This window comes from Parasteatoda tepidariorum, chromosome 2 (genome assembly GCF_982258835.1).
Source record: "Parasteatoda tepidariorum strain Cologne lab strain chromosome 2, Ptep-v5.0, whole genome shotgun sequence".
In the NCBI taxonomy this organism is placed as follows: domain Eukaryota; kingdom Metazoa; phylum Arthropoda; class Arachnida; order Araneae; family Theridiidae; genus Parasteatoda; species Parasteatoda tepidariorum.
Window position 1 is genome coordinate 102,471,275 of NC_141756.1, and position 22,455 is coordinate 102,493,729.

At 30.7% G+C, this 22,455-nt stretch overlaps 1 protein-coding gene across 1 annotated transcript in view; it reads right to left on the minus strand.

The window, feature by feature from the left end:
* The window catches only part of LOC107450037 (GTP-binding protein Di-Ras2), a 101,028-nt gene that overhangs the window by 34,884 nt on the left and 43,689 nt on the right, over positions 1-22,455 (minus strand). The window lies entirely within an intron of this gene.

Here is a 22,455-nt window from a genome sequence, read left to right on the forward strand (position 1 = left end):
TTGCAGTAATTGATCCCTCGACCTCTTCTGATAAAAATTTCATTAATTTTGAAATATCGCTTTCACCAAAATTTTCACGTTTGGCATGTACAATCCAGTTACGACAGATTTCATGAGGAAAAGCACGAAGTATTTTAGGAGCCAAAGTTCTTCCGTATGATTGAGTTTTTTCTCCTAAAGCATCTAAAGCCTGTATTCTTCGATTACAATCAATATATAACTCATTTATTGCTGCTGGAGAGTGATTTTCGACAGGTTTTAGGTTTTCTAAATAATCGAGATGAGCCTGTATTATTTTATCTTTATCGCCATATTTCGATTTCAAAATATCCTTTGCTGTTGCATATGTTTCTGCAGTTATATTAATTTCATCAACTATTCGTTTTGCTTCTCCATCTAAATATCCCCGCAAAAAAACATGCTTGTCAATCAGCGAGAAACTTTCGTTTTTGTCGATACAGTTTTCGAAACACTCCCAAAAACTATGGAATTCTTCAATTTCGCAGTAAAACGTATTTATTTTTATTGTAGGCAACTTTACTGTAACATTTGAAGGCGAAGCTGAAAAATTATTTATATTGTCAGCTGTTGGCGATGTTTCAGAAATTGAATTCGTATTCCGATTCGCTGTTCTTTTGAAATTAAATAACGCCAAATGAGCATATTCTGTGTATCTTTCGCATTCTATTATGTCTTCCTGATATTCTTCATTATTTAAAAAATTATGTATTTCATCGTCTGCCAAGGTTAATTCTTTTATTTTATCTTGTAAACGTTCAATGTTGTATTCCTTTTCAGTTTGTGTACTAGCAGCATCGTTCAATTTCGTCGTTAGTTTCGTAATAACGGTACGTAGCGTTGTTCGTTTGCGTTTAAATATTACAAGTTTTTCACTACCGGTAGTCATTCCAATTCAGATTTTCGACGAAAGTAATTATAACAAGTTCAGTATGACTTATCGAGTTATTTCGGCACCAAATGTTGGGTTTTGTTGAGAGCAAATCAGACTGAAAGTCACGTAGAATAAACTGAAAACTTAACTTTTATTTACATCAAAAAGAATATTAAAACAATAAGATGTTGCCAGCACAGGAAACTCAAACTATCTAACTAATCTCGAACTCAAACCTCAACACATACGTTATGGACCGACGGTACGATGAAATAGATTGTGGTTGAATGAATTGTGAAAAGCACGCTTTTGCATAATACGTGGCGAAAATTGACATGGTAAAGAAACAGAATCTCATTTTGGAAAAGGGAGAATTAAGCACTTTTTAAAACCATCCAATGAAAAAAGCACCTTAAAGGGCTTTTAAAAAACGAAAATGGAAAATAAGCACTTTTTAAAAACGCTAAGCACCATGTTATCCATAAAACGTTAATTTCTTTCCTTACAACATTATTAACAATTTATTCCACCAAATAATTCGAACTGGATTACCACTAAAATATGTTCTACAATTAATTTCCGAACCACACAAAAAGTTTAGGGAGAGAACGATAAAGAATAATAAGTACCCATTAATAAGCAGATTAATTAATGGACAGATCACTAAAAATTGAAGTGCAAGCCACTATTTAAAAACATTACGTCAGGATAACGCGGTTTTAATTAATGGCTCCGAGTTAGTTTGTAATGATGAGCCGAAACTAAATTAATCATTATTTATCTTGGACACAATACTTTTAACGGTCGACCTTGAAACACTGACGTCGTTTTCATTTTAAGAAACTCAGGATACGATTTTTCCTCTTAAAAATGAGTTAGAGATAAGGATAATAAATCTGCCTTTCGTAATTTTTTAATAAATTGTGGTTCTCAAAAATTAAGTACTGATTTGCTAAAGATAGTTCGTTATTTTTAAGGTACCGTTAAATTGTTCGTGACAGCAATTAAAAAAAAACGATTATTATTTTAAGAGATCAATTTTTTTATCACCACTAAATGTAATCAATAACAGATAGGTGAGAGGTTTTGACTTTAATTGTGTAATGGAGGGTTTAAAATCTTTTTGGTAGAAGAATGTTGATTGTGTTTAAGAGAAGAAAAAAAAGCTTAATGTGATCATACTGCTCTCTCAGTAGAATATAAAAATAACATTCATAAATATTTATACTGGAACAATACTTTATGTTCGATCTTAAAACACTGACGATATTTTAAATAAAGAATTCTTGGTACAATTATTTCTCTCTTTAAAAATGAGTAGGAGAGAAATAAATTTGCCTTTTGCAATTTTTTAAGAAATTGCAGCTCACAATAATTTAGTACTTCTTTGTTAAAAATAATTAATTATTTTTAAGGTAATCTTAAATTGCACTTGACAGCATTAAAAAAAACAATGATAATTTCAAGAGATACCTTTCATTATCATCACTAAAAGTAATCTATAACAAATAGGTGTGAAAAATAATCAAAGTAAATAAGTCTTAAATATTTTATTTTAAAGAACGTGGATCCTAATTAAGTTCTTACTTGCATATATAATTCATGTAGGATAAAGGGGGTGAAGCGAGGGTTTCTCAAAAATAAAGAAGCTGTGCTAAACTTAATAAAAATATATATTAACAATAATAGGCAAGTAAGCTACAATTTCCACTGGCATCCTCCTCGAGCCAGTCATTCTAACAATAATGGTGTACTTGTAAAAGAACAAAAGAATGTAGACGTATGTCTATTAATGTCCTTGGTTTCAATCACGTGATAGGATGAATGCTTCGTAGATTGGATCTGTATTCCACACGGCCGTCCTGCTCTTCACCGACCGCGGTGACCACCTTCTCACCAATAGACATGTTTGTTCCAAAGACATTTTCTGAAAATACACAAGAAAAAAAAGAACAGTACAAAAGCAAATATTTCAAAACAATTGGCTATAAGAAACAAAAAAAAATTATTAGTTTTTTTTTTTTTTTTTCAGTCCATATGGTTCCTCAATTTCCCCAGATCTTCATATGGTCTGCAGCAGTAGAAGTCATATTAGGACCATCGTGAGTTCCAAGTTTTCTGACATTGTATCTATCGTTGTTGTTCACCTTAGTAACTTCATAAGGTCCGTAGAATTTTGGTCTCAACTTGAGTCCTGTACCGAACTGCGTTCGTTGAATGGCAACGACATCCCCTTTCTCATACTTGTGAGCTTTCTTCCGCTTTTTGTCATATGTTCGCTTGTTTTCCTCTTGAATCTTATAAATGTTGACTTTAGCGTTGTCACGAATCTCTTGTCTGTTACACATTATGGTGTTTTCATGTTCTTCCTTCAATATTTCCAAAAGCTTGTCATCTTGTTTTTGTTTCATTTTAATGCCAGTGAGCAGTTCAAATGGCGAGTATTTGGTACTTCTAGATGTAGTAGAGTTTAATGTTCTTTGTACTAATGGTACGTATTTATACCATTTCTCTGGATCGTTTATGGATAGTTTTGCTAAAATGGGAATAAGTGTCTCGTGAATTCTTTCAATCATTCCGTTTCCTCGTGGGATTCCAGTTGTGATGGTAAGATGAGTAATGTCTTCATTTGCACAATAGTCGCTAAATTCTTTAGAAGTAAACGCGGCACCTTTATCGCTAATCAGTCTATTAGGATTTCCAAAATTTGTTTGTTGTAGGTTTAATTTCTGAATGGCATCGAATGATGATGTAGATTTTACAGGATAGAGCCATACGTATTTTGTGAATGCATCTACCACAGAAAAAATATGGTTGTAGTTTTTATTGGTGGATGGCATTGGACCAATAAAGTCAATGTGATATGTGTCTAATGGAGTTTCACCTTTTGGAATTGGGTTTAATAAACCCTCTGCTTTTCCCTTTTTCCTGTTTACTAAAATACACTTAACACAACTGTTAATTACATTTTCTACGCACTGTCTGATGTTTGGGAAAAAATATTTATCTTTAACAAGATTTTCTGTTTTGTTTACCCCATAATGACCTAATTCATGAGCATTTTTTACAATTTCTATTTGCATGGTCTTAGGGACCACTAATAAATCTCTATCGTTAACAATTTTGTAAAGAATATCATTTTTCACAAAGTAATTATCCTTTTTACCACAGTTAATTAATTCCTTAATTGTTGATATAAATTCGTCCTCTTTTTGGGCTGTTGAAATTTTAGGTGTTATTTCAGGGGTTTCAATAATCATTATTGGATAACGGCTTAAGGCATCAACGTGACGCATGTGTGTCCCTGAGCGATGAATTATTTCGTATTCAAATTCTTCTAGAAATAATGCCCAACGAGCTATTTTAGGGGTAATTTCTTTTTTCTCCATAGTTTTTTGGAATGCCGAACAATCGGTAACAATTTTGAATTTTTGTCCTAATAAATAAATGCGAAATTTCTGTAAAGCTGTTATGATAGCTAAGACCTCTAACTCGTAACTGGAATATTTTTCTTCCTGTACTGAGGTTTTCCGACTCATGTAATGAACTGGGTGGAATTTTCCATCATCGCCCTCTTGCAATAGGATTGCTCCGTAACCAAGTTTAGATGCATCTGTATGCAATTCTGTTCTAGCACCCTGTCTAAACAAATTGAGAACTGGGTTTGTTGATAATTTTTCTTTCAATTTTTGAAAAGCGATTTTTTGTTCTGGTCCAAAAATAAAATTAGTGTCTTTACGCAATAAGTCGCTTAATGGTTTTGCAATATATGCATATCCTTGAATAAATTTACGGAAATAACTTGTAAGGCCTAAGAAACTCTGAATTTGCTTGATATTCTTAGGTTCAGGGAAATTTGTAACTGCTTTCGTTTTTTCCATTGAAGGTGTAATAGTACCGTTTTCGATTATGTGTCCCAAAAAATTAACTTTAGTTTTTAGAAATTGACATTTTTCGAAATTTATCTCCAAGCCATATTCTGAGGCTATCTTAAAGATTTTTGTTAAACGCTCTAGACCTTCAATTTCATCCTTCGCTATTACGTCTATATCGTCCATGTATATTACCATAATGCCTTCATTAATTAGATCTCTGAATATGTGATTAATAAATCGTTGAAATTCGGCAGGGCTATTAGCTAAACCGAAGGGCACTTTGGTAAATTCATACTGACCATTGGTGGTGACAAATGATGTGTATTTTTGACTATCTTCATTTATTTGTAAGTGAAAAAATGCGTTTTTAAGATCCAGTAGAGAATGAATTTTTGCCTCGCTTATACTATCTAAAATATCATCTAAGACAGGAAGGGGGAATCTGTCCTTAATTGTCTTTTTGTTTAACTTACGATAATCCACGCAAAGACGCATAGTACCATTTTTCTTCTTACACAAAACAATAGGGGAAGCAAAATCTGAATTACTAGGTTTAATAATACCTTTTGATAACCATTCCTTTATTTGGGAATCAACTATTTGTTTTTCAACATATGGTAATCGACGAGGTTTACAGTAAATTGGTGTATCGTCTGTTAAAATTATATTCATTTCTAAATTACTTGTTTTCACTTTGTGAGGCTTATAGTTTTGGATAAGATTAAATACACCCTGTTTAACATGCTCATTTTTGATATGATTTAAGTGCATAGTATTTATATCATTTATATTCAATTGAAAACAATTAAAAATATCATCATGAAATTCAAATAAAAAGTTGTTATCATCATGCAAAGTATCACATAATAAGGAATTATCAAAAGACAAGGAATCATTTAAACACAGATCGTTTTTCTTGTTTAAAAGTAAACATTGAGATTGAGAATTTTCCTTTTGCAATAAATCTCCTGCATAAGCATTTTGATCATTTATTTTTTTATTCGAAGTGTTCGAAGTTGTTTTGAATTTAACATCTGGCGAATCTGAAATTTGACACTCGAAAAGAAGAGCTTTTACTTGAGGAATTATGACGCAATTCATACTAAGTTTATCGGTTACTGCGAACGGGATGCATAATTCACGTTTAATGATGTTTTGACTTGGGAGTGAAATTGTAAGAGAATAAGTTTTCGCTTTAATTATCTCTCCAAAACAACTTTTTAATTCAATTGAACTTTCTGGGATACGATCTTTCAAATTTACATATTTGCTATTTATAACACAAATGCGTGAACCCGAATCTACTAAACAGTTAATTTTTCGTTCATTAACGTTTAATTCAATAAATTCCAAATTATTTACACATTGTTCATTGATTGAGTTTTTACTTTCGATTTGATTAATCTGATTTGCATTAATTTGTGAAGGATTAGTTTGGTTTTGAGTTTCTTTAAACTTCATATTGCAATTTTTTGCGAAATGTGAATTCGCACCGCAAATGTAGCAGTTTCTAGTGTCTGGCAATTTATCTGTTCGTTTAAAAGTGTTTGCCCTATATCTTTCTTGATGAGTGTTTTTAGGAGAATGAAAAGTGCTCCTATATCGATGTTGATTTTCTGTGTGGTTGAATGTTGACTGCTGTTCAATTTGCGATTTTCTTTTTGCCGTAAAGTAAATATCGCATTCTTGTGCTAATTCGAGAGGCTTGAACCAACCATTAGCCTGTCTTACGCCAATATGGGCGGATGTGTCTCTGTCTAGTGTTTCATATATTTTATCCGAAATGATTAAATCACATAATGTTTTAAAGTCATTTACTTCTCTCAGACGTAAATAATACTCAAAAGTTGAACGAATTCGTGTTGCAAATTGAATGTGTGATTCATCAAAATTTTTTCTTTGGTGGCGAAAATTAAATAGACACTGTTGAGGGGTTATTTGGTTTTCTCTTAGAATTAATGATTTAAGTTTTTCGTAATTTTTTAATTCCTCTTCTTCAATGTATAACAAGATGCTGTTTGCTTTTTCACCTAGCATATTAATTAAGATTTCAGCTTTAAGCCTCTCATTTATGTTTTTCGTATTAAAAGCTCTTTCCAACGATGAAAAAAATTGAATAAAGTTTTCAGGTTTCGATGGAACTGGAAGAGATAGAGTTTTAATGCTATGAATTAGATTCTCAATGTTTGTTTGAGGTGTATCATTTATTGTTTTGGGAGGGTCAATTTCAAATGCTTTGTTTTTCGCCTCTAATAAAAGCATTTCTTTCTCGAGTCTTTCTAATTTTAGTTTTTCTAACTCAATCTGAATTTCGCTTTGTTTTAGTTCCCTGTCTGCTATTTGTACTCTTTCTTCTACGGCGTTAGTTATCAAATTTTTGACAAATTCAGAATCATTCTTAAATATTTCGGAACATTCAATTTTTTCTTTTAATTTAACGATATTATCGCTGCTGTCTGCGATGCCTCCTATTTCCTGTAATACTTTTACTAGGTCTTCTTTCTTTGAATTTTTATACATTTTTAAAATTGAAAATTTCCTACCTTGTTTGAAGAGACTCTCAGTGTCCAATGGTAATTCAATGTTTCGTTGATTCAAACCAGATTCGTATCCCTTTTCGTATCCAAGGATTTCACACTGCACTTCCACGGAAAAGATGACTGCACTTCTGCTTCACAAAATAATCCAATAATTTCAGGATGATTCGAAAGTTTCATGAAAGTTTCTGGATCAATTCTGTCCTTCGCGACAGATCCGGTTATTGCTCAAATCGCGATCCACATTCCCGTGGACGAGCCCCCATTTGTAGGATAAAGGGGGTGAAGCGAGGGTTTCTCAAAAATAAAGAAGCTGTGCTAAACTTAATAAAAATATATATTAACAATAATAGGCAAGTAAGCTACAATTTCCACTGGCATCCTCCTCGAGCCAGTCATTCTAACAATAATGGTGTACTTGTAAAAGAACAAAAGAATGTAGACGTATGTCTATTAATGTCCTTGGTTTCAATCACGTGATAGGATGAATGCTTCGTAGATTGGATCTGTATTCCACATTCATTACTATTATGATAATTTTAAGGTGCACTTGACAGCATTTAAAAAAAAAATTCTCCAAGAGGTACAATTTTTTTATAAATACGTTATCAATAATTGAAGGATGCACGTTTCTGACTCTATGTATTAAAAAGTTTAGAACCTTTTATTGGTATAAGTGTTGTTCTTATTTTAGAGATAAAGGAGCCTGATGCAATCATACTGCGCTAAACTAAACAAAACAAAGATAACATTAGTCAATGTTTATCAGTGATGATAGTTCCTTATTTTTTAATTTTATTGTTAAATTACACTGAGAAGTATGAAAAACAGTTATACGTATTTCAAGAGATAAAAATGTTTTTCATCACTATGTAAAAACAATCAATAACAGATTAATGTTTGATTTTGACCTAAATATTAGAGAGTTTTAATTCTTTTATAACTCTTTTTAAGTTATAAAGTTAATCATTAAAGTTTTGTCTTTAAATCTGTTTTGCTCAATTCAAATTTTTTCCATTGGCATGCCAGAATAATTGAGATCTAATAAACTTATGATGCTAATTTGCTTTAGTATAACCATCACATGAATATTGGTGAATACAAAAATTTTCTTTATCATAATATTTTTTTGTAAAAATTCAAATATGAAGGTCTCTTTTAATTTATAAAATGCTGTTTTTTTTTCACTTTTTTTGAGCTAGAATGGTTTTGAAAACAGCATATTTGATTGCCTATTAAAAGTTCTTTCAAGTCATTAACACTGCTTTTATGGTTTATGGAGCGCGTAAGAGATCATAGTACCTTTTTTCTTTCAAATTTTAGCTCAAAAGAAAAGAAAATTCTATCAGATTTTTACATTATTTCATAAAAGTGTTTGCATTTAAATAATGTCAGTGCTTAAGTTAAATTCTAGTAAAAAAATTCAAAATTCGAGTGTAAATTTTATATAAGTCATAGAAAGTAAAAAGAAAATTGTACATTGTTTTCTTTATGCAATGTACTTCACCTAGAAGACCCTTTGATAGAATTAAAGAATAAACAAAAATATCGTTGAATATTTGTAAAGGACAAACACAAGTCCAAGATAAACATTCAAAGACAGGTTTAAAAACGCAAATTATTTAAATTAGAGACATAAATAAATAATTAATTTTATAAATTAACTATAACATTTTTAGAATACTTAAATCAATATTTATTCATACAATAATGTAAGATTTGAAAAAAAGTAACTCTTTTTTATGAATGAACGAATTATTTCTTTTGCTTAAAATATTTTAAATTGATGCAGAAGTTAAAAAAAATTAAGCTGTGATAAATGATCGTAAGCACCGATTTTTTTTCAAAATATTTTTCTTGTTGGGAAGATTGCAACTGAAAAGAAACATTTCTTTTAGAATTCGCATTTTTTTCAATTAAAATTCAAGATAATTAAAAAAAGAACATTTTTTGAGTTCCGCTACACCATTTTTAAATATAAATCATATTCAAGCGTTAATCTTCAATCGGAAATTGGAAAAAAATATCATAGAATAATTAATTGTTAAACTCAACTTTTTTTTTAAAAAAAATGGAATAAATTATACTGCTTTCAGTTTTTAAACTAACGATGATATTTTTTTCTTGAAAAATATTTCATTTAAAACTTTAAAATAGTCGTGATTCGTTTCTAAATATCTTTTCCTTTTTTTTTCTAAATATCTATTCAGAATAAATTATATTGCTGCTGGAACATTTTGAATATTGAAATTTTGAAAGACTTTATGTAAAAAAGTTTACAATTTTTCACACAGAAGTTTTATTTTTTTTAAATAAATATTAGTTTACTTCCAGATTGAACAACAAAAACTATATTTTTATTTTAATACTCTTACATAGCATAAAAATATAAATTTTTCAAACTTTTTAAGAAAAAAATACTCTTAAATTATCTGAATTACGTTTGAAAAATTTATTTTTGATTTAAATTCTTGTTAAGTTAAACTTTTTTATAGTTAACTATCTAATTCTGATTACTTTTATTATTATGTTTACGATCTTTTTAAGGTTGTTTTCTTTTCCACAGTTTGAAAAAGAAGATTTATAGGTTAAAGGGACAATGAAGCAAAGTTTGCCAAAGAGAAGGAACAACGCAAAATTCGGTTTTACAGAGGTTACCGGTTGCTGATAATACATGTAGGAATATCAAACACTACGAATATAATAATACTTATTAAACGCTATAATATTGCAATCATTATTAATAACTATAATTATCGAATACGATAATTTCGCAATCATAACTGATAACAAATAAAATTATATGAAATCATGCTCTGCGAAAAAGTATATTCAAAACAAGGGTCTGTCCAGACATTTTGTGAAAGGTCCTGTTCCTGTAAAATTGTGAAAAAACTACTCATAATTTGTGAATATAAAATAAGCGTTAAGTCACATTCTTACAACCAGGGTCCTGCTTTTGTGAATTTGTGCAAATAGGGTCCTGTTATTGCCAAAATTGCTAAAAACCCTTTCAAGAAGTTTCTAAATTGTAAATATCTAGAAGATTCTGCTCAACAATTGCTGCTACTAAATCAGAGATGCAACAAATATTTGGTATTTAGTCTATACTGCTCAACGCAGAATATTCATTTCGGACGAATAATGGAAACAAAATCACTCACATTTTTAATTATTTGAATTGTCATATTTTAAATAACGCAATTATGTATCACTTTTAATGTGTAAAGGCATTAAGTAAACTTAAACAATTCTTAAATTTATAATATTTTAATTAAAAAATTGCCGGAAATTAATTTTTATTTACGTAATATTCTGTTAATTAATTTCATGAATATAAATTGATAAATTATTTATTTACGAATTTATTATCAATTATTTATAATATGAATAAGAATGTGCACACGATGTTCGTAAATACAGAAATATTTTCTTAGAATACTACATTTGAAAACTTGGGAGACATTTGAAAACTGAGGGAAACTTGGAAAACTTAGTTCGTTTCGAACCGTCTTTCTGCCCCCCCCCCCGGGAAGTGTTTATTCGATTAGCAAAACAATAATGAAGGTTAACAAATTTGTGAAGGGTCCGATTAAAAGATAAATTATTTTGAGAGGGGTCCGTTTTTATGAAAAGATATTTTGTGAAGGGTCCGTTATCGGACCCAAATTTCTTTTAAACAGACCCCTGCAATATTACCAGGATAGTTAAATTTATCGTATTTCCTGCTTTATGGGAACACGAGAAAGCTCGGTAATTTTCACCAAGGCACATTTTTCCATTAGTTTCAAACGATATTGAGATAGGGGATTATACGCCGAAATGAAAATTAACAATAAGGGGTACAAACTTTGGATTGCTCTAATGTATGGGCACAATATTTCCCAGATTGCGGCTACCCCCTAAATTACGGGAGTCTGAAATCTGAATCCGTCATAAAAAAGGTATGTTCATTCCGAGAAAGTACGTTTTTGTGTCTGCTCTTGCAACGCAAAATATCGTCTGCACAAATTAATTAGCGTAATTGAGGTCACCCCCCCCCCCGAACCATTAATTTTGAGTCCTAAAACGTGGAGATCCGATTATTAGATCAAAAGATATTCGGGGTGGTCCGTTTCTTAGGCACACTGTACGTCTAAATTATTACTTATTTTTTTCGCTATCTAAATAATCAAGTTACTACAATCAAACAATCAGCCCATTAGTTTATAGAAAAATCAATAATCAATTACTTTAAAAAATATAATACTAAGAATCAAACAGTTTTATACATTATTACAATTAGTAGTTAAATATTAGGTAGTTAATATAATGTCATTTCTTCAAACCAATCAACAAATTAGCTACACGAGAAAGGATACGAAAGCCCGTATGTGCCCAGTATCTAGGTAAATTGTGGAAAATACTTGATTTTGCACTTTAACAGATTGCACTAGTTATTCTGCAGATCAGCTAAATAAAATGCACCCTAGCAGGCTTCGAGCTTTAAAGATAACATATATAAAATTAACGATGGTATTTAACAAACATATCTATACTATTGAACGAATATATATCGATACCACATAACGTAAGAAAATATCGGTTCCAGTGGCGTACGCAGAATTTTTTCAAGGGGGGTGTTCATAATTTTCTGAAACTACTAAAAGAAATTCGAGTCTGTAATAAAGCACTATTATTTCCCTAATTTAGACAGCTAGACAATTTTGACTTTTTATTTAGACAAAATTGTTTGGTTAAATTTTGATTTGATTTTTTAAGTTTAAGAACATAATGTAATATCTTCTGAAAAAAGTCCAATGTCATATGGGTGGGAAGTAACACTTTGAGGGCTACTTTCACATTCATCAGATTTTGTTATGCTAGAAACGTTTTCTTCAACAGAAGTATCACATTTCTGTAAAACAGAAAAACTTACATTGGTACTAGATGCAGTCACCTCACAAATTTCAGGTCGTGATTTTTTCTCAAAGTAATTAAAATTTGTTAAATTCTTACGTTTTGACATCCTAAAGATCCAAGAACAGTAAATATATATATTGGCACAGAAATAAATGCTATGCTCAGGGCCGGCGCGTACGCGGGGACCTAGGCCATTCAAGTTTTTGGGGCCCTTCGATTAAGTTGTTTTTCTCGTATATTTTTTATTTATTCAAATATAAAAGTATTTATATATCTTTTCATTTCAGAAAGCATGTTTAAAATTAAAATAAATAATAATAAATTGAATTTTACTTTATTTTGTTAAATTAGAACTAAATTTTAATCATAACATTTTGAAAAAATTTTAATATATATTTAAAATTGATTTTTTTAAAAAAAATCATTGTTTTTCTTAATATTTTAAAATTTATTTTCAAACAAATCCATTTTAAGGGGGCCCCTAATCATTTGATATTACATCATCCACTGTACTCCGTTCCCCCTTTTATTTAATTTTTCACCGCATCTCCAAAATTCTCGAATTGTCTCAAAGACAACAGAACGTCTAGGATTCCAGAATCATCGCGTAAAAATCTCGCGAATGACAGCCAGTCTCGAAAACTATACTGGTAGGACAGAAAGGAACCAGTCCGTAACAGTATCACCTAAATTTGGTTTCAAAAGTACAACCCTATTATAGTAAATGTTTTTTCAGTATTCTGAGAAATACCGTGAGAAAAAAAAGTAGGCATAAGGCAGATAAAAATATATTGTCTTAAAAAATAATAGCTCGCATAATTTCTACTAAAATTTTTATTTTTTTCATTTTGTCTGAGCTCAAGGGGGGTGTTTAAACCCCTAAACCCCTCCCTTGCGTACGCCACTGATCGGTTCTTTGATAGAATCGATACTTTTTTTTGACATCACTATGTAATCCATGAACTCACCTAAAAAAAAAATAGCAATTTTTGAAAATATCACAGTATTATCTCGTCCATGGAAGTGAAAATGTAAAAAATATATCCTTTATTCGTATAAACTTCAAAATTAATTTTTTATCTTTAAATACCATATTTTCTTCCAACATAATGATAACAACTCTTTAGACATAAATCAAAACTATAACTGTAACTTCCTGACCTTTCACGAACGCATAATGGTTTCAACAGCAATAAAGGGCAAAGAGTAAAGAAGTGATAGAAGTGATCAGGAAAAAGCTTGAACTAAATTATGTATTTTCACTTTCATTAATAATAACGGTTGGCGTCATTTAATGGCGTGATTTAAAAACGATCCCCTTTTGGCATCTTCCTTTTTTGTCGAACATAAAAGGTTAAATATCTACTTTGCCAGGTACTCATGTTCAAGTCTTATCAATGATGTAATTTTCGTACGGATTCCATTCTCGTGTGACTTCCATTTCGACATACGGTTTAAGAGAAATTTTAAAATTTTTATTTTTTCTGAATTTCAATTATTTTTTTATCAGAATTGTTTGTTATGACACATTTAGGAAATTTTAATCTAACGGGGAGACATTCCTCTCACCTATCATCATCATTGTTATTTATCTTAAAAATCAATATTTTCTACAAAAACATTTTGTTAGCAGACACTTATTGTAATTTTATGTAAGCATATTTTGTCAATATATATTGGGAGTACAAATTAGTTCTGTCCGTTTTTTTATGGTCAAAAATGCATTTATTTTTGAACAAAATGAATGAACAGATTAATCAAAGTATTGTCCACCGTTGGCTACTACTAATTTTCCCACCTCTCAGGCAGTTTTCGAATTCCATCGCGAAAAAAATGTCTCGTCTTTTGAGGCGATCCAAGTTAGTGACCAATTTTCGAGTTCTGCGAAAGAAGTGAACCGGTGACCTGCCCATCCGTCGGAACAACTAGTAATCAGAAGGAGCAATGTCCGGTAAATACGGCGGGTGCAGTAAAATATCTCACTTGAGAGTTTCCAAAAAATTTTTTGCGACATGGAGCCGACAGTTATCATGCAGAAGAATAACTTTGTCATGTCTTTGCTCGTATTCCGGCCGTTTTTCTCGTAATGCACGACTCAAACGAATCAATTGTAGCCTATACCGATCGTCGCCAGGTTGTAGCAGCTCATAGTATACAACACCATTCACCATTCTTGAAATGCCAAAACCATTTCCTACAGGATTTATCACTTGGAGCATTGTCACCATAAACTTCTACAAGCATTCAATGTGCTTCAGATGCACTTTTCTTCCAATTTAAAGCAGAAACATAAAACCTCCCACAAATGCTACTTAGTTACCACAAGTTTTAACATATTCAACAAATTAAAAAACAGGGTTTTTGAATGAAACTCAAAGCGATATAAACTGAATATTATTGACAGATGTCTAACCTCTCTGAAACCACAGAAACCAGCTGTCACTATGAAACATTCATAACAGCCAGAGCCATCTTTTGAAAACGGACCGAACTAATTTGTACTCCCAATATATCGTAGCTGGAAAAAAAATGATTATCTGAATCTGATTAATAATCATCAATACTTGAAAAAAATGATCCATGTGGAATAAAGTTGTTATGACTCAATCGACAAAAAAAATGAAAAATAATGTGTTACGTTAACGGGATTTATAACTGTTCAAACAGGAAACGGCTTTTATATCTCTTCCATTAAGTTTTTTTTTTTTTTTTTTTTTTTTTTTTTTTTTTTTTTTTTTTTTTTTTTTAAAGTTTGAAAATTTCAATATAAATGAAAGATTAATATTTGGCTTATATTATATATTCTCTCTCTCTTGACATGAACTCAATCTATAGCTTATAAAAGGGATTTCCAAAGTGAAAAATAATTTTTTTTCACAACAATGGATAAGTAGTCAATATTTAAAGCACTAAAAAGCACCGTCCCCTGTTCGCTTCACCCACCTACCCCTATGGCTCCGTTTCATTCATCATTGAAGATCAAGGGGAGAGAGCAGTTTATGTCTATTTTTTACAAGAAATACTATTGAATTGTCACCTGTTGCATTTTGAAAATGACTAAGTTTTTAAAATCACTAACATGGAAGAATCACTAGATTAAACTATAGATTAATTGAGTATTTTAATTTGATATCTTGCTTCTTAATAACAATATTTTTCATCAGCTTTTCTCGCAGCACTTTTTTTACTAAATTTATTTGCTTAGTTTATTTTTATTTTGCATTTAAAATCTAACAAAATACTTGAAAATTCTATTCACTATATGCTTTAATAGAACTTTTTTTTTTTTTTAAATTTTAGAAAATAAATAAGAAAAAAAAATATTAGAAATTAATTTAAATTTATTTATTTATTTATCTTTACATACGGGCATAATATTTGAAGAACTGTAACTCTACAAACAAATTTGAACAGTATAATAACTGCTTCAATATCTGCTATATTAAGGAAGACTGAAATCCGTGTTATTACAACCAACGTAGTGAAAAAAAGAAAGTGAAAAAGAGAAGAAAAGCAAAAATTAATTTTTAAGGAAGAATAGGAGTGAAAAAAATATCAAATAAAACTTATATCTAAATTCTAAAGATTTTTGGTTTGAAATTATTTTTGTTTTATCTATTGAGAGAAAGAGCGAAAGGTATAGATTATTTTAAGTGCATTATATACGGTATAAATATTTGCATTTCAAAGCAGTCTAAAAACACTTTTTTCTAACATTACAAACACATATAATTGAATTCGTTGCGTGGGCATTCAAAATTTTGACCTAAGAAGAAGAAAAAGAATATATTCAAAAATTTAAATTATACTCGAGGCAAATCTAAGCATCGATTAAGCATCGATTATAAGCATCGTTTTAAGCATCGATTATAGTACGGTATGTAACACATATTCACGATTATTCGATTGTATAGTACAATATGTTCCATCACAATAAAATAGTGCGTATTAATATTGTTCATACACTTGTTAAGGCCTGGATAGCCTGGTTGGTAGGGCGCTGGGCCCATGCCCGAGAGTTTGTGGGTTCGTACCCCGCCGGTCGAAAACTCCCCGTGTAATAAATGGTGACTTATGCACGTTAAATCTGTTGAGTCGCAAAGTCCTCCATGTTCCCATAACAAATCAATACCTCTGGAGGTACTGGATTGGAGAGTGATCGTTCTCTGATTCAGGTCAAAATTACGATCTGTCGATGAATGAATGGATGTATGAATGGGACCGCCCTGTGACGTATGGGTGTGGTAGAAGTCGAAATCTTGGTCATAGACGGCGCCACAGGAAAACAAGAACAATCGTACCCCTCTGCCTAAACAGGCATACGAAGAGAGAGAGATACACTTGCTAAAAATTATTACTTCTATGAATACAGATCTTGATAAGAATAGTTATCATGGAGATTTAAATCATAAAGATCATACATTTTTTTTAAATAAAAATTTAAAAGAATTTTAAGAAATACGAGTTATCGGGTAAAAAAAGTAAAACCAGCTTCGAGTAGTTATTGGTATGAACATTTTTGGTGTCGGACATTCTTGTCACCATTTTGTCATATGGTTTATTTTTTTATTTATTTTATATATTCATAAGTAAATATTCATAATTTAGGTGGTTTAAAAGCATTGGAAATGTGCTCTTCAGTTAGAGAACATGAAGGATATTATGATAAGACATTAAAATTTTATTTAGAGTAGAGGGTTAGCCAGGCCCTAGAAAGGGTAAAATTTTGAATGTTCACAACCAGAAATGGACATTCAACGAAGCGACATTCAATGACATGATCAAGATATGTAACTTTGTTAAGGATTTTTATATTTTTCTGGAAAATATTAATTAATCTTTGAAAAGTAGCTACTAAAGCCGTATGTCATCACATTTTCTAATCTAGTTAAATTAATATTATTCCATAGGGAATATACTCCCAGTTTTAGAACTTGTTCATAAATATTCCATAGTTATCTTTACCATGGTGCGTAGCGTTTTTAAAAAGTGCTTATTTTCGATTCTCGCTTTTTAAAAGCCCTTAAAGGTGCTTTTTTAATTGGGTGTTTTTAGAAAGTGCTTAATTTCCCCTTTTTGAAAGCGAGATTTTTTTCTTTACCTTGTCTATTTTCGCCACGTACTATGCAAAAGCGTGCTTTTCACTTTGTTCTATTCAGCTTTTTCACAATTCATTCAACCACAATCTATTTCAGCGTACCGTCGGCCCACTGCGTATGGAAGCGCCAATCATTTTACAGGTTTGATGAAATACTTGCGAGTCCGCGCGTGCATTTAGTGAGCTGGGTTCGGTCAGACAATTGCACTCTCATGTGCAATTCTGCTGCATTTTGCAAGATATTCTCAATTTCAAGCTTCATTTTCCACCCTCTGAAATCAAACCGAAAAATATCTTGATGATTTTTTAATGACTAATATAATCAAGAAAATAGTTTTTTGTCAAAAACTAGTTATTTTATCACGATCCTGTGAGGTCTTTGAAAATTATTTTGCATTTTGTTAATGTATATAGTGCTTAAAAATATTTTTGAGTGCTTAAAAAGTACTTAAAAGGTGCTTATTTTTTATTGAAAGATTTGGCTACTCACCCTGTTTACGAATTTAAATATTTAAAAGCTTTTTTGACTAACATTACAAAGCAGATGATAAAAAAAAGAATAGTTTTTATTATAATTTTTTAATTATGTATGTTTGAACTTCAGAACTAAGATCCTCTGAGACGTATTGTTACATTTTTATTTTATTTCTTTTTTCATAATATATGGCTACGGACAGTGATTGATTCCAAGTTATTTTCATATTTATTTCTCAAACATTTTGAAAACCTTTAAAAAGTGCAGCTTCCAGGGAAATCAGAGTAAATTAAGAAATGAATATTTATTTATGCTCAACAATTATTTAGTAAATATAAAAAATATTCCAATAAAATGGGTTTCTTTTTAATTTCAGAAAGTTACCAAATTTGGCGATAAAAAGAGATTTAGTTACGTAATTAGAAAACTGTCTAAAAAGACTGTGGTACTCTTGGTACCATGCTTAAATGTTAGCTTTGTTGCAAGTACAGTAAAAATATTTCTATTAACTTAAGTTCTGCTTATCTTAATTATTTAACTAAATAAGTTAAAGATCTGGAAAAGTTCATACAGTTTGAACTTTTGAGAAGTGAAACTTCGGAGCGTGGTGCGTAGGCTGGGTGATTACTATCCTCCGATCTAAGTTGTGATAGCATCATGAACTAGTAGCGCATGCGCCAGTATTGTCTTCGGATCATCGTTAGCAGCCCATTAGTGTAGCTCTAATTCGATGTTAACAGTAAAACCAAGACATAGAAATTGTTATTCTGTCATTTTGTAATAAATTATATTTGTCAAAGATTATTTAAATGTAATAAGGAAAAGCAAAGAGTTTAAGCATGAAAAATATTACCTTAGCTCTTTTAAACCAATTTCGAAAAACAATTTTTTACAAGAAACTAAAGCTTTATACCATCGCGAACGAATAACTACAAAATCGCAAAACTACCTTTATCTACTACCATTCATTTACTTAAAACAATCAATGTTCAAGAAAAGCTATTAAAACGGTTTAAACGAGAAGGGAAGAAAAAGTATCACCTCTTTTTAACGTTATGAAACAACCTACTTTTAACGGCTAAGAACAAAAAATAGCAAAAACTTGTTTACGAACGGTTATTAAGTTTCAGAAAACGCTTTTAAATTTAATTTCTCTCCTAACGGTGATTAAGTGTCAAGGCAATTAACGCGTTTTTAAACTTCTACAACTATTAAGGGGTGGTGTGGTAATTTATTTTCAATAACATTAGCATTCCGGAAGATTTAAGTGCTACTTAGTGGTTATAAATGGAAGTTAAGGGATTATGTTTCTTTTACAGGTAGAAAACAATTATGGTTGTCGGTTGTGTTTAATTTATTTTGTTTAATTCGTTGTAATTAATGACTTATTGTTTTTTAATTAAATTTAAGAGTGTTACAGTAATTGTTTTGTATTTATTGTATTTATTTTAATTTAATGACTTGACGACACTGCTTTCAAATAGTCTAAGAATCAGCTGAGTTCGAGATTGTTTTTAGCGGCATAAAAAGTAAGGTATCTTATTCCTTTTTAAAAGGTTGAAAGCAATTATTAATGCCATCTCATTTTTTTGGTTTTGTTTTAGTGTATTTAATTGGAGACATTGCTTCGATCTCATTAAATTCAAGAAAGTGTTTCATTAATTGTTTTGTAGTTAGTGTATTTACATGACTTAAAGGACTACCACCAACTTAACACTATAATTCCGCAGAGTTCAAGTTACTAACGGTGTTCTTTAGATATCTTTGTACGTTAAAACAATATAAGTTGCATTAAAAAAAAATTTTTTTTTGTAAAAACTCTTACTTTGTTTTTTCGGCACAACGCCTAGATTACTGAACACCAAGCAATAATGGACACGGGATCGTAAGTTTTAAAAAGTTTTAAGTTAATGACTAAGTTTATATATACTTTCCTACTACTTTCAAACAAAAAAGTATAAAAATATCATTTGGTATAGTTATTAATAGAGCCCGGATTTTGATGACCTAAAAAATCTCAAGTAATGCCCTTAAAAAGTGCAAAAAATGCCCTTAAAAAGGGCAAAAAATTCCATTAAAAATGCAAAAATTGCGCAAAAAATGCCTTAAATAAAATAAAAATATTGAATTAAAAAAATGTTTTGCTCTTTAAAATTATTATGAGTCATTTAAAAAATATAAAGCAATGCAATACTTGTTCTACGTTCACTAAAGTTTGAAAAATATTTTTTATATCCTAAAATAACAAAAAAAGGAAAATATATTGACACCAAAATATTTTTCTTTTGTATAGAAACTTTGATGGATATAACACCAAAATATTAGTAACATAATATTACTAAATATCAGAATTGCATTGGATTATTAAATGTTTTTTGATAATTTGAAATGTAAACGAGCGTCTCTTGTCTGAAAGTAAATTTTCATTCCTGCAGAAGCTTCTTTCAACGTCTACTGATGTTATAGGTGTGTACTTGAAAAAGACGGTCTCACTTACTGACAATTCTTCTTCAATTTGAAAAGATTTTGCTTCACCTGTTAATATCCAATAGATTTTCTTCATTGTTTGAAAGCCAGAGTAATAATGAAAATTGATAAAAAATAATAAAAATTGGAAAAAATTAACAGAAAACTTTAAAAAATGCATTAAAATGCAAAATACGCCCCAAAATTTAAAGAAAAATGCCCTATAAATCTAAAAAAATGCTCTAAAAGACAAAAAATGTCCAAAAATGCAAAAAATGCAAAAAAATGCAAATGTCATCAAAATTCGGGCCTTAGTTATTAAATATAAACAAATATTAAGAACAAGAAATTAAGAAGCATTGATACATACATATATATTTCTCTTACGCACCCACATTTCTCTTTTGCGTTGCTGTCAAAGAATCGAAATTTCAAGCTTGTGAGTCGTCATAAACATGAAAGCGTAAACATACCTGATTACGAATTTCTGAATGAAATTTTTTTCTGACTTGGGCAACAAAAAAACCATAATTACTATTTAATTCCTGCAAAGTGTTCTATTGCATGTCATTATATTTTAATTAAAAAATTTTTTTCAATGACTTATTATTGACTAAAAATTTTAACTTTTTAAAGAAAACTGAGTCTTAAAGATTTTAATATTTGATTTAATTATTTAATATTTTACGCTAGAACACACTTCAAATGATTTCAACTTAGGCGAGCATGGATATAAAATTGCATGTCGATTTTCGGGGGTTAGCAAACAGGGGGCGGAGCCCACTAGTTAAATATAGTAATCCGAAAACAGGTAATTTCTAACAATATTTCAATGGTGATTGGTCCGAATATATCAATATATCAATAGTGATTGTCCGGGATATCCAGGTTGGTAGGGCGCTGGGCCTATGTCCAAGAATTCGTGGGTTTGATCCCAGCCGACCGAAGGCACCCCGTGTAGTAATGGTGACTAATGCACGTTAAGTTTGTAGAATCACAAAGTCTTCCATGTATCTATAACAAATCAATACATCTGGGTTTATTAGTCTAGGAGTTTCCTTGTCTTCAGGATTGGTTCTAAATTACAAGGCTACGGAGTTGACTATTAGTAGCCGTAAACCCAAAAAATTGGGTCTGCTGTACGATGGTAATAATTATAAAATATAACCACAATATAGTCTTTTTTTACTATTCCGAAAACGAGCTCAAAAAGCTAATTTCCGAATTCTCAAATCCCCAAGAATTTCAAGTTAAAAAAAATCCTATAAGACTCGGCTTCAAAAAAGTCGCATGTATCCTGGTCATCAAAAATTCCTATAAAAATTGAGATCGAAAACTCTCTAAGGATATCAGTCTTACATTTCCGGGAATCTCGAGATCAAAAAATTCCCACGCATCTCAAAATCTCTTTTTTCTTTTTTTCTTTGTTGAAACTTAGGATCAAAAAATTTGGAATCTCGGACTCTACAAACTCTGGATAAGAAAAATTCTAATGGATCTTAGTATTAAAAAATTTCCGCAGTCTCGAGATCAAAAATTTCCCATGTATTTCGATATAAAAAATAAAAAATTCTTATGAAACTCAAAATCTAAAAAATTTCCATAAATTTCGGGTTCAAAAAATTCCTATATAACGGAGAATAAAAATATTTTCATGAATTATCATTTCATTTATAAAAATATAATAATATAAATTAGTTTAAAAAAATAGAAACACTCTACAGCAGTGTTTCCCAAAGTGTGGTACGCGTACTCCCAGGGGTACGGGAACAGTTTAGAGAGGGTACGCGTTCTTATGCGATATAACTTGCAACAAACGAAAATTTCAAAACATTTCTTTTTAAAAACAAAGCTATTCATTAAAGTCTACGATTACGTATGTTTCTATCGGCTACTTTTTGCCATAAGTCATGGGAAACACTGCTCTACAACAACAAGGTTCTAAATAGTTTTTTGTTGTTGTTGTTAATTTACGTCGCACTAGAGCTGCACAATGGGCTATTGGCGACAGTCTGGGAAACATCCCGGAGGATGATCCGAAGACATGCCATCACAATTTTGATCCTCTGCGGAGGGGATGGCACCCCCGCTTCTGCAGCCCGACGACCTGCGCGCCAAGTCGAGCACTTTACGGTAGCAAAGTTTAACGAGGACCAATACTGCACACCCTTGGTCCCTACGCAGACTGATCCAAGTGGTCACCCACTCGC